The sequence below is a fragment of the Microtus pennsylvanicus genome, chromosome 10 (assembly GCF_037038515.1).
Source record: "Microtus pennsylvanicus isolate mMicPen1 chromosome 10, mMicPen1.hap1, whole genome shotgun sequence".
Lineage (NCBI taxonomy): Eukaryota > Metazoa > Chordata > Mammalia > Rodentia > Cricetidae > Microtus > Microtus pennsylvanicus.
Window position 1 is genome coordinate 86,100,090 of NC_134588.1, and position 12,953 is coordinate 86,113,042.

General features: G+C 45.0%; 1 protein-coding gene across 18 annotated transcripts in view; it reads left to right on the forward strand.

Annotated features, from left to right (window-relative positions):
* Positions 1 to 12,953, forward strand: part of Erc2 (ELKS/RAB6-interacting/CAST family member 2) — an 885,961-nt gene that overhangs the window by 790,519 nt on the left and 82,489 nt on the right. For 4 of the 18 annotated variants that reach the window (XR_012912096.1, XR_012912100.1, XR_012912098.1 and 1 more), the window contains one exon: positions 788 to 1,007. The exons of 13 other annotated variants lie outside the window; for them this stretch is intronic. The gene's annotated coding sequence lies outside the window, so the exon portion shown is untranslated. The remainder of the gene's footprint in view (positions 1 to 787; positions 1,008 to 12,953) is intronic. One more of the 18 variants, XR_012912097.1, reaches the window with a different exon arrangement.

Genomic DNA, 12,953 nt, shown 5'->3' on the forward strand with positions numbered 1-12,953 from the left:
TCTGGACTCTGCTTTCTTCTCGCTTCCTATAGAACTAGTTCCTGCCTAAGACTTTGCTCTGATAAGATCCTACCAAAAGGAGAAATGCAGCTGGCTTATGGGGAGCAACCCACGATGAGAACAGCAAATGCCAAACCTGGGTGCTCCAGATGGGTGTAGGCTCATGGGCTGAGAATGAAGGGGAATAAAGCCCACCCCAGCACCCTGTTTCCCTGCTCTCCCTGGAGTTCTGCACATGCTGACCCACCCCAACCCTTCCACTTCTCAGATCAGATAGTAAATGTCACTCTGGAAAGCCTACCCCCATCACTGAATGCCCTTGTGCTTCCCAGCAAGCTCTGACTTCTCAACTCTACTGTCCTGTGGTTCCTTGTCTCATACCCCAAAAGATCCACAAGAGCAGGGCCTCTGTGTGTGTGTGTTCCTCATCTCTCTCTCCACCCACAGCCTGGCATGGTGCTTGAGTGTATGGAGTGAATGAATGAGGAGAGGAATGTTTGCTGGGTGTTCTGGGGAGCTGTGTGTACTGCCCGTGGTTCCCAGTGTTTGCTGGGTGTTCTGGGGAGCTGTGTGTACTGCCCGTGGTCCCCAGTGTTTGCTGGGTGTTCTGGGGAGCTGTGTGTGCTGCCCGTGGTCCCCAGTGTTTGCTGGGTGTCCTGGGATCTGTGTGTGCTGCCCGTGGTTCCCAGTGTTTGCTGGGTGTCCTGGGATCTGTGTGTGCTGCCCGTGGTTCCCAGCCCATGCTGTTAATATTGCTCTCTGTTGCTTACAATTCTCATTGCCCTAGATGATCCAGCTCTGTCGGAGGCACGTGTAGGCACAGCCAAATCTCATGCTGTACATTGATCACCTGTCCAACCTTTGCCTAGAGTGGGAGTCCCCAGTTCCTTCAAGAGATCCAACTTTACCTGTCTGTAAAGAAGAAGAGGAGGAGGGAGACAGCGGGGAGGATCCAGTGGCATTGTAACACCAGAGCAGGTCCAGTGTTTACTCTTGTCCTTTCGGAGGTGGGTAACTGCAACTGATGTGGACTGCTGGGATTAAGAGAGACCTTGGATTTGGGGACTCATTTGTACTCTTTTTATTTTTCTAGAGTATAGGATTGCATCTTATTTTTATATTTAATTCCTAGCCACACTGTTCCATGATTTCCATCATCATGGACTGTGGATCCAGGCCCAACAAACACACACTATATGTTACCGCAGCAGCCCCAAGGCAGCTGTGCACTGTCCTGCATCTGGCTGTGTAGATAGAGAGGAGGACCATTGGTTGGTGCTATGTAGTGAATGCTACATTGATTTTCTTTCTTTTATTTTTTGCCAAAGGATTTTGTTGTTTGTTTGTTTGTTTGAACCTTCCACCCCCATCCCAAATGACCTCACAGTGGAGAGATCCTGAATTCCTATTGAGTAGATGCACTTTCACATAGGAACACCCCTCAATGTTTAAGTATGGCCTTGTCCAAGCCTGAAACATGTCTAACCAGATTCTTCCTTGAAAACATGGACCCATGACACCTCAAGCCTCAGTCAAGTGGCTGTTCTTCTAGACCCCAAACCCCAAACTCTCCCTGATTGTGAGCTGTTCATTTTTGATTGGCCTACAGTAACAGCTTGCTTGTGAGTGATGCTTTTGTATGGAAACCAAGGTTTCACAAGTAAACCCACAGGGCCACAGGTCCTTAACTGTGTGGTTGGTTTTTGTTTGTTTGGTTTTGTTTTGTTTTTTGTTTGTTTGATTTGATTTTGTTTTTTTTTTGTTTGTTTGTTTTTGTGTGTGTGTATACCCACCTTCTCCAGGTCCAAATCCACTCTCCCATAGTTATATCCCTTTAATGTCCTCATATTCTGAGTCCCATTTACCTTGTAATCTTGAGATTATATTTCTTAGCAAAATAACCTCCTAAGATTGGCATTCTAAGTTTTCGTCTAGAAAAAGGTTTGCATCCACTTTGTTGTTGGTCTGTGTGTTCACAAATGTCACATACTCTAAATCAGATAGCCATGGGCCATGATGATCTTTATTCCTGAGTTCTGGGGAAAGTTTAATTTGACGTTGAGTTTCAGAATATTACCAAGGGATGGATCACCATCTCATATCCTCTCGAGATTGAGTCAGATAAGAACTGCCTACACAGATAAATCACATTCTTTTGCGAATATATATGAATGGCATTGAATATATAATTAAGCCAGGCAGTGTGGTCTCAACAGTGTCTCATCTTGTCTAATCACTGTAGGATGTTTCCTTTCAGAATGGTTGTGTGTAGGGGATGTTTGTCCTTTTGCTGTTGTCATCATAGAGACTGACAAAGAGAATGATTTGGAAAAGACAAAGAGGAACAGTTAGAGTAAGTCACAGGACACACTCAAACCACATTGCTTTGCTCCATTGCTCCTTCTTCTAGAATCTTCACGTCCCTTCCTTGGCTAATGTATTCAATAGACTTAGCACAAGTGTAATGCCTGGACCAGCAGCCTGTTTCCTGGCATCACCTGGGAATGCCTATATACTTGGACCCCCCCCCCCCCGGCACCAGTGATTCAGAAACTTTCTGTGGGACCAAGCAGTCTGTGCTTGAAGGTATCTCTGGTGCTCAGGTGCATACAACACTCTCAAAGTCATTGGTTTTACCAGTATGTGATGTGAGGACATTCAAGGGATATAAGCAAGTACTGTTCTCCAGGAGATTGATACCCATCAAGGACATGAAGCATAAGCCCATCAGCCAGTTAAGCAGAGCGATCTTCATGTAATGTAAATTATATCATGGACTTACTTCATAACGTACTCCTGGTTTCATTTTATCTTTTTCAGTGAATATAAAGGTTTATCAGTCCTTCAAGGACTAGCATGTTCCTCTGCCTACCTGCTATCTTTATCTGTTAGCACTTCCTCCCTCCTCCGACGCTCCGCAGCATGATGCTCACCTTCTTAGAGCTCCCCAAGCCTGCATCCAAATATGGGAAAGCAGAGACATAGACAGGAAGGAGGAAATAGAGACTGGTAAAGCATTAGTAATCGACTAATTCTTTTTCATAAAGTAGAATATTGTCTAATCCCTTTGGTCCTCTTTGGTCGATGCATTCATATAGTAATATAGAGATAGTCAGATGCAATAATATATTGGTATAATTGCTGCTATTATCAGCGTCATATTGAGGCTGACTGTCAAGTCATTAGGAATGTAGGGAGCAGAGTGTAGCTCTTCTTAGCATCATGTGTTTTATTGGCGCTTCTCTGTGAACTGACGAGGTGGGAAGAGTGGGAACTGAATAAATAGGTGGGAGATCCCACTTCAGTGTGTCACACCATTGTATGAATGGAGCTGCTGGAAGACTCTTGATGTTTTAGTTTGGTTTCAGTAAAAATGATGACCATGTCTATTAGAATTTGCATTCTTAAAAACTATGAATGTCCATATGGATCTTTGCAGCATTAAGGAACCATGTACTCTGGGCATAAAGGATCCAGCAGGATTTTTATAATGTAAAAATAGCATATTTTGCTGGGTGGTAGTGGCACACACAATTAATCCCGGTGATTGGGAGGCAGAGGCAGGTGAATGTTCAAGACGAGCCTGGTCTAGAAAGTTAGCTCCAGGACAACCAAGGCTACACAGTGAAACCCTGTCTCAAAATAAGAAGAACAAAGAGGAGGGGGAAGAAGGAAGAACAAGAAAAATATCATATTTCAGGCTTCTGTTTAAAGGAGAAAGCTTAACATTTGACTTGTCTTTTGGAAAGCAAATTGGATTTGAGGCTTCATATGGAATTGGGCTTCTTGAAGATCCAGACCTTCTGAGTCTGAGAACAAGGCCAAGGGATCTGGGTGTTGCTGCGGTCTTGAGTATCCCCAGCTGTGTATCTGCAGTAACAGCCCATGGATATCTGAGTGCAGCATCCCTGCTTTGGGACATCATTTGCTCACCAGGGTGCTTATTTGTGATCTTCTACAAGAGGGCGATGAGTCAGTTTGAAGGTGCAAACAGGTAGAATGAGGTGTGGAATTTGGGAAGATGTGGCTTCCATCCCCTACCTTATAAAGCCCTCCCTAGAAAGGGGAGGAAAGTCTCCTCAGTACCTTAAGATCTCCTGTCCTCAGTCAGGGCCTTACTATTTCTCAATGAAAGCCAGTCCATTGCTCTGAGTGGCAGTCCCACATGGACACCACAGACATGCCATGCCTCTGCTGTCTGAGAACTCAGGCACAGAGGCTGAGAAGGTTTCCTCCACCTAGCAATGACTTTTCTGCTGCTGTGAGAAGTCACAGTGTCCAAGACAACTTAGAGAAGAGTTTATTTTAGCTCATGTTTCCAGAAGGATAAGAGTCCGCCATGGCAGGAAGGCGTGTCAGCAAGTGACAGGCATGACAGCAGGGCGTTGGGAGCTCACTACTTCAAATGCAAGCCCAAAGCAGAACGAGAGAACTGCAAATGGCATGAAGCTTTTCACCCCAAGGCCCAGCCCCGATGACATACTTCCTCCAACTAGGCAGTACTTCCCCAAATAGCACCAACTGGAAAGCAAATGTTCAAATAGGCGAGCCTATGGGAGAACATTCTCATTCAAACCTTTCCACTCCAATAGCCAAGTGAAATGGACCCCAAGTATATCAGCTGGGAGTTGGGCTGCAGTGGGTGAGGGGAACAGACACTCGAATCCCCCTCTGTGTGATGGGTAGCCCTTCCGTGGCTGCTGTTTCCTAAAGACTAGGGATCTGTAGTCCTCGGAGCCACCTGCTCTTTTCCTTATAGATCCTTATGGGTGGTTTTTCCTTATTTCTTTATGCCAAGTTATTCTAGTGCTCGCCTCTTTTCCATGCGCCTGGTATTCCCTAAGCCCATGTGTTTTCCATCTGTGTGTGCTTATCTCTGCTTGGCTTGGTTTGGACCTTGTCTGCTGGACCATCTCTTATCTTCAGTTCTTGCTATCTAATTCCTGTATCCATCCATCATCTAGGAGCGCTAGATTGCATCTCCGTATTCTGGAATAAATTTACGAATTTATAACTTCTTTCACTGATGACCTCTTCTTCAATATTTTCTACTGATGCAACTGGTCACTGCTTCTAATGCTGGCGGTGGCCCCATCACTGCAATTTTAGTAAGAGGTAAACGGTAGAAACCCATTCTGTTTTCCGTCTTGGATATGCTCCGCTGCATCAGTGCCCTATAAGAGCATTGCCACTCATGGGGAAACTGAGTCCCAGAAATGAATGTGGTTTGTCAGCAGCCGTGCTGTTGCCTCATGGTCAGGGTGGAAGAGTGCAAGGGCCTGCTTTGACCCCAAAGCTCCCAATAAAGATCAGATCTGAGAAGCACAAAACATAAAAGTTACCATCCTTGCCAGACCAAGACCTCACACATACGAAGTATGAGTAGTTTAATTGAGACTTGCCTAGCTTAGAATGATTCTTGCTTCTCTCAATAAACTATGCATAGGTTCAATCAATAAACTATGGTCTCAAAAGTACTATAAGAAGGAGAAACTTTAAAACAGAGACATATCAGTTGGGATCTGTTTTCCCCCACCTCTGGCACAGTTAGCTGTGTTCAGAGTCATTTTTGTTTGTCATAACTCAAAGTTTGGGGAGAAAGCATGGGCTCTTGTTATCCAAAGTAGGGAAGGCTTGGCTCATCATTTTGCATTGCTGAGGTTAACCTTCTCCTCACAGAATTAGCCATCCCAAAATGTCAGCAGTGCTGAACTGAAGCCCCTTGGGAAACCACACATATAGAGAAACATGCACTCATCCCTAGACCATGATGGCAGTTTCTCTACTATGTATACAGACAGTTTTGTGACTTCTGAATAATGAAAGCATTCCCTACTCTAGAACACAAATATTTAAGAGCACCGCTGAGTTCCTGATGTCTTTGCTTGGGTGGAAGCAAGGTTAGGAGGTAACTCTTGGGGCTAGCCCTCTAGAATTTTCTAATATTTACAAAGAGTCAACATCAAAGTAGTGCTGATTCTGGGTTCAGAAACCAATATAAAGACTGTTCATGCTCTTTGGATAGTCAACAATCCAAGGGACTCCTTGGTGGCTGATGGCCCCTGCCACTGGCCATGGTGTTGAAGCAGATCTGGCAAGCAGACGTTTATGACAGAAAGTTTGCATTCTAGAACAGTTGCTTCTGAGGAAAAAGGGTCAATCCAGAGAAGACTATAGCAATAGCCTGCTCTTTGTTGGGTATTATCTTGGCTACCTTTCCACCATCCCCATCTTCTTGAAACCTTCACCATAAGGCCACTTAACAAATACACGTGGTGCTGCTGGCGCAGGTCGATCTAGCTGGGCTTTAGTCAGGAGCACATTCAACCAGATTCAAAGGATCATTAGGACTCACTCCAACTTAGTGGTAGCTCTCCAGAAGCGATTTAGAAGACAGGTCATCACAACAGCTGGTTAGGGCTTCCTGGCTGTTTTGCAGTGAGTGCTGTGAATGGAACCATCAGGCTTTGTATGTGCTAAGAGAGAGCTCTGCCTCTAAGACTGCTCGCAGTCCTTAGGCCTCTGGTACAAGGTGTCTGCTATGGCCTTGTTCTTGGAGTCCTCTGCTGCAGCCTCCTGCATCCTAGGGTTACAGGTGGGAACCGCCATGCCCACATGAAAAACAGTTTCTTAAGGGAAACTCTTGAACCAATACCAAGTGGTTTGGTTTATTCTGCCAGGGCCAGAAGTGTTAGCAACATTGATCAAAGTTATTAGGACACACTGTATTTAATATTCTAATGGAGTAATCTCCCGAATCTCCAAAGTTGCTTCTAAAATAAAGACCAGCATCATGATGATTTTGCAGATTTAGAAGTGAGGTGGAGGCCAATGATTCATTTGTCCAGAGCCTCCTCTCCACCCCTACCCCACGATTCCTCCTCCTCTTCCTCCTCTACCCAGCGAGCTAGTAACATAAACACACTTCTTATTTGGAATTATCGAATTTGTTCTTTAATTGGACAGAGCGGTCGCTGTCTGCGTGCGGCTGTTTTAAGAGATGAACGCATCGAGTTTAGTCTATTTGACAAAGGCTTGTAGGCTAATGGCGTGAACGGGGCAGGTTAGTGCAAAAGGTGTTACACGTTGTCTTCTGTGTCCACACTTGAAGCCTCCAAAAGGCAGGATGTGTTACAATGAGGAGTAGAGGCCTGTGGGAAAAGCAGCCAGGAGCCAAACTCTCTGGTTACTAAGATACGGTTTTAAACAGGCAACATGGCTTCTTAAGCTATGGGGTAGCTGCTCCACGTGGGAATCGTAGCCTAATCATTTGCTCAACAGCCATTTGTTTGGCATGGAGGACATCCCACAAGCACGGTGACAGGTCCACTCGCCATTTCCTTTCGAAACGGTACCACAGGTCATCCTCCTATTGCGTCTAGATTTTGAAACCTTTTTGAGGAGCCATGACTACTACGGGCTACAGAGAGTCAGGCTGGCATTTGCAAATGTTCTTGGAGTGTCTACCGTGTGCAAGGTTCCAAGCCAGGAGGCAGATACTGCAGATCATGTATCGTTCAGTGGGGCTGAGTATAGCAAACCGGGAAGCGAATACAGATAATGATGACGCCTTGGGTGAGTGCCATGGAGAAACCACAGTGGAGTGGCTGGGACTGAGGGGAATGAGCCTACGCCGGTCAGAAACGGTTTTCCTGAAGAGTGAAAACGCAAAGACACGTCTCAGGAAATGAAATTTGCTTTCTAGGCAGAAAGTTGTGTGGGTTGACCTTAATGTGGGAAGTTCTGAAGTTTAATAGTCTGTTTTTATTCCCCTTTTTTTGGTCTGAGTCTGTCATTGCATTGCAGATTATCTAGAGTTCACTATGCTGATCTGCTGGTCTGCAACCCTTGACCTTTCTGCCCCACTCTCCCGAGTTAAAGGCATGTTCTCGGGGACTCAGGGTAGTTGCACCTCGGGTCAGGTGTTGACTATAGTGCCCCATATCTTGGGATGTGTTGATACAACTCAGTGACTGAGCACTCTTTTGGCTTTGTAAACACGCCACAGTCACGTGGAGATAATGCATACTTTTAAATGGAACTTACTAAATTATAGAACCTTTATCTCCCAAGTCACGATTGGCGTTCTCACTGCTAACTGCTCAGCCTCTGGGAGATTTAAGATGAAAATACTCTTGATTGAAGATCTTGGTCATTTTTTAGTAACCCTGTCGATTTTTTATTTCTCTTTTCCAGGATCGGCTTTCCTAGATATAGGAATCGCCTTATCTAGTATTGCTACTCTTTATGACTTCCTTTAAAAAATCCCCCTTTCTCCCTATTGATGCCTTTACAATTCAACTTTGTCTAATACTATTTCTGATGCAACATCATTTTGGTTTGTATGTGTGTTTCCATTTTTCTTGTTTTAGCCTTTATCTTTTAATGGTCCATTTTTATGAATAGTTTTTAAGAGAAACTTCCGGTGTCTCTGTCTTTAAATGGATGAAATTAATTCCTATTATTGAATACTGCTGTGCCCTAACTTTGTCTTGTTTTGCACATTTTAGTATACTTTTTTCCTCCTTTCATTCCTTTTCTTGTTTTTACTTCCCTGTTTGAATTGATGGTTCTTTCTTGGCTTTGAGGCTTTGTACTTTTCCCTCTACTGTGTTTCAAGTCACATAATCTGTTTCTCTTTTTAGTGGCTTAGATAATCTCTAAAGCAGGATTTGACAACCCCTCCCCACAAAGCTTTTAATGCACCCCATAGATTGGTTTAAGGGTCTTCTCCACTATTTTGGTTCCCTAAGCCTTGGGTCCTTAATGGGGTGAGGTTGAACAGAAAGTGCTAAGTGTGTCACGCTGACTATATCTAGGAGTGTGGATTCCCAGCATGCTTCTGCCAAGGCTGCGCTTTGTTGCTAGAAACTAGTAACTGAATTGCATAGTCATGGATCCCAGGCCCGTTGCAGTCTGAGCAAAGGGACTTGATTTCTTCTGTTGCTCTTTCCTCTGTCTGCGTTTGAGCTCTTGTAAGCGATGATACACATGGACTAACTCCGGTAAAGCTGTTGAGTGGTCAGTTTTAAAGAGCATAGAACACTGACATTTTCATTAGATCCTGACTGGGAGGGATGTCCAGTTTTCATCCTAACAGTTTTGTTTATTTCTAAGGAAAGTCTTAATGTACTGCCTACGGGAGGTCTTCATGTCACCTGCTCTTACATGGAAGCATCTTTGCTCAGCCAAAGATTTGGGGGAAAACAATTTGTAAGAGGGCTTTCACCTCCTCTTCTCTTCTTGTCTCCGGAACGGTAGGAGTGGGAAATGAGTCTTTGAAGAGCTTTAGTATTAGGGAGAGACAATTTCAGCCTAGAGTGACCCTCAGAGGCATCCATATTTTTAATATGTCTATTTGGTCTTAGTGCATCCTGCTGAAGATAAGCAAGTCACATATGTCTTTTCTTTCAATCTTTTAGTTGACATCTAAACAGATAACCTGATTTTGCATCAATAAGCTCCCTCGTATATGTTAGCCGACAAAGCATTTAAACTGCCAGGCCTTTCTAAGTAAATAGGAAAAGAGAAGCCTTTTATCTTCCAGTCACTGCATTAGATCTGGAAAACATGACAAATCTTCATGAAAAAAAAAACATGCCATCATCTCATTTTAACAAGCTGGAATGTGCACGTGCTGAAAGACAGACTTGTCTCAATCCAGCTGGGACTGGGAGGTGACGTTACTTGGTATCAGCATTTTCTATAATTTATGGCAAGACCTGTTGCTTGCTCATTTTTAAAGGGCCTCCCTTCTCAGTGATATCTTGTTGGATGTGTGCTTGGTTTATCCACCCGAGTCTCTTTGACTGGGAAACAAATCTCCATCTAGCAGAGTCAGCATGGCATTCTGGGTAGAGGGCCTATGTGGTCATGAATAGCTAATGAATGCTTTGGTTTTCTTATCTATTAAACCAAGATAAGAAACCGATGTTTTAGAATTGATGTGGACAATAAGTAGTGTCATAAAGTGTACAACATAAAACTTGGTTCATAGGAGATGTTTTTTCCAATGCTATCAGATGATGATGATGGAGGTGGTGGTGATGATGATGATATGAGATGAAGAATTTGGCATTGATGGGGCACAGGTGATAAAGAAGATAAACCTGGCAATGACGGAGGTGCTGGTGATGAAAATGTTGACGGTGTTGGAAATAATGGTGATGAAGATGGTGGTTGTGGTAATAGCCAGATACTGAAGAGATCCCTGCGAAGTTATCATGTAACCAAAGTATTTGAGGAAAAGCACACTTATCTCTTGAGATCTTATCCATGGTTTCCAAGTGTCTACTTGGACAATTCTAGTTACTACAAGGTCTTCTTAAACAAAATTCTACCTACAGAAGGCCTGCTCAGTCATCAGTTGTGTTTTGGGAAGTATATTGTTCTGTGTTGTTTACTCCTGATCTCATCTGTCTCCCTAAACCTTGGGCAACTTTGAATTCTATACTTTTGGGCATGTCTGTGCAATCTCTTTTTTAGAAATATATCTATATTTATATGTGTGTGTGTTAAGGCATACATGAGAAGCAAAGGCCAGCATCAAGGTAGGAAAAGAGTAGAACATAGTGTCACTGACATAAGACAAAAACAAAAATAAAAATCAAACAAACGAAATACAGAGAATACAGTTCCTAGAGAGGAAGGTCGAAGTGAAGAGGACTTAGGAAAACTGTTACTCTGAGGCAGACTGTCCAGGACCAACACTGAACACACAATCTCTCAATGAGTGAAAGAAGAGCTAAGGAGCACCGGGAGGTTCGGCAGTGGAGCCACGGGCGTTGAGAGAAGTTGAAAAAGCTGTGAAATAGACATACTTGGTGTGACAAGGGAGAATGTTGCCTCTTAGGGGACCAAGAGGAAGAAGCAGATGCAACTGAGAGGGAAGGTGCAAGCAGGAAGAGGCAGATGTTTGGTCCTGGGGTGGGGAAGGGAGGGGGAGGAGCGCCTCATCCATAAAGCACATAAAATATTCCTATATCCCTGAATAGCACAGCAAGGACACAGGGAGTCTGCTCAGTAAGGCTTCATGGTCTTGGCCCTCTTAAAGCAATCAACTGATGCTTCTTACAAAATGAGTGTTCTGGTGTCAGCAGAGCCTAGCTTAGGCATGAAGAACAACCACCTTTAACAACAGAGGATGTTAGCCAGTCGTGAATAGACTTGCCGGGTGCTCTGGGAAGGGAAACGGCATTTCTGCATCCCCACCTCCAATTCTCTTCCTTGCTCTGGTCCTGGGATACTCAATGAGCCGTAGGTACCCTGGCATCCCATGTCTGGCCCAATGTTCTCATACCCCCGACATGACTCTCCGTTGTCTCCCATCCCCACTTGTGCTTAGAGAGCGAGCAGAACTCACCCAGAGGGCTGACATGCTGATAAGTAGACAGTGGCCAAGCACTAAGGCCTTATTCCACCCAGAGGATCCAGAGTAACGGGCACAGCTTGTAGTCTCAAGCCTAATTGGCCCACCTCCTCTGTGCCCTCCCGTAGCATAGGGTGTCTTCACATTGTGTATGCTTGCCATTATGCAATCATCATGTCATCCAAAGCCAGACGCGTGTGAGATGCTTGTACCGTTTATGTGCAAAGTGAAAGGGGAGGGAGAGAAATCATCAAACACCTCGTTATCCTTACAAATGGAGGGAGGGCTATTATTCCCATATGCAAGTTAGCATGCACAGCACCAGTGCAAGAACTGACTGAAATGGTCGAATGTCAACTGCCAGTGGCAGATGGGTGGAGGGAGCTGCTCTCAGCAGAGCTGCCTGGGGCCTGGCTAGAACTTTTCTGATGCTAAGCATCTATAGTTTGCCTCCCAGATAAACGAGTTCCTATGCCTTCGGCCATCTGATCGGAGGGAATTTCATTGTTTCTCCCTCTAGCTCTTGGAAACAAGTCACTTTCTCACCATAGATAAGAAGTTGAGATTCTGGCATGGGAGAGAAATAAGGGCAGGGTCCAAATGAAACGCTAAGTCTGCCTGTCTTGCACACTGTCCCTCTCCCCACTGCCCTGTCCTTCCCTAGTGTCCTTGTTGCCAGTACCATCCCCAGACAGCAATGGGGAAACATCTGTACAGAGATACAGCCAGGGGAGATGGAGCATCTTTAAAGGGTCTATGGTGTGCCCATAGTATGTGAGATCCCACAGAGATCCTTTCAAAACAAAAGACTGCCACTCAGATGCATACCAACAGCTGAGAAAAGCAGAATAAGCAAGCATATAGCCAGACATGAGCACATGGAGACAGTGCCCAGGACACTGGATGCACAGAAACAGCTTTGCTTTTCTGCCCTGGAGAGGCCTCAGCAGACTTACCCAGGGGCATCAGGGTAATAAGACTCACCTGGCAGTCACTGGTAGACTGCATGGACCTGTCGATGTGCCATGCCTCACAAGGCTAGCTTTGGGCTGGCATCTTTTCAGACACCAGTCTTTTCCATAGCTGTTCTTATGGAACATCAGAAGGTATGTGGCACAGCGCTGGGCAGGTATAACCGGGCTCTGTGTCTGTTCCTGTCACAGGCATTGTGACTTTCCCAACTGCATTGCCTTCTCTGAGTCTCCTAGGGAGTGGTAAGGATGAGAATAAAGGAGATCGATTTACTGACAAGCAGTCTGGCAAAGAGGAGATCAGTGAACCTATCTGGAGAGCCCCAGAGACTACCGTTCACCTTTGCTACAGATGTCTGGTACAACCTAGGCAGCTGCTGCTCTGGACAGAGCCGTGCAGATCTTGCCACTGTCCGTGGTCATTCTGCTTGTCAGTCATTCTAGTCTCCATGAGTAATGGCATCCTCCACGCCCTGCCTGTGCCCTGATCTCATTGTCCACATCTGGAAAACAAAACACACGAGCAGGGTCTCATTCCTCTCATCCAGCTCTGGGGCTTTGCCCTGGCATTGCAGTTCTCTGAACTCTAGACCTCTCTTTGACAGCGCTCGGTC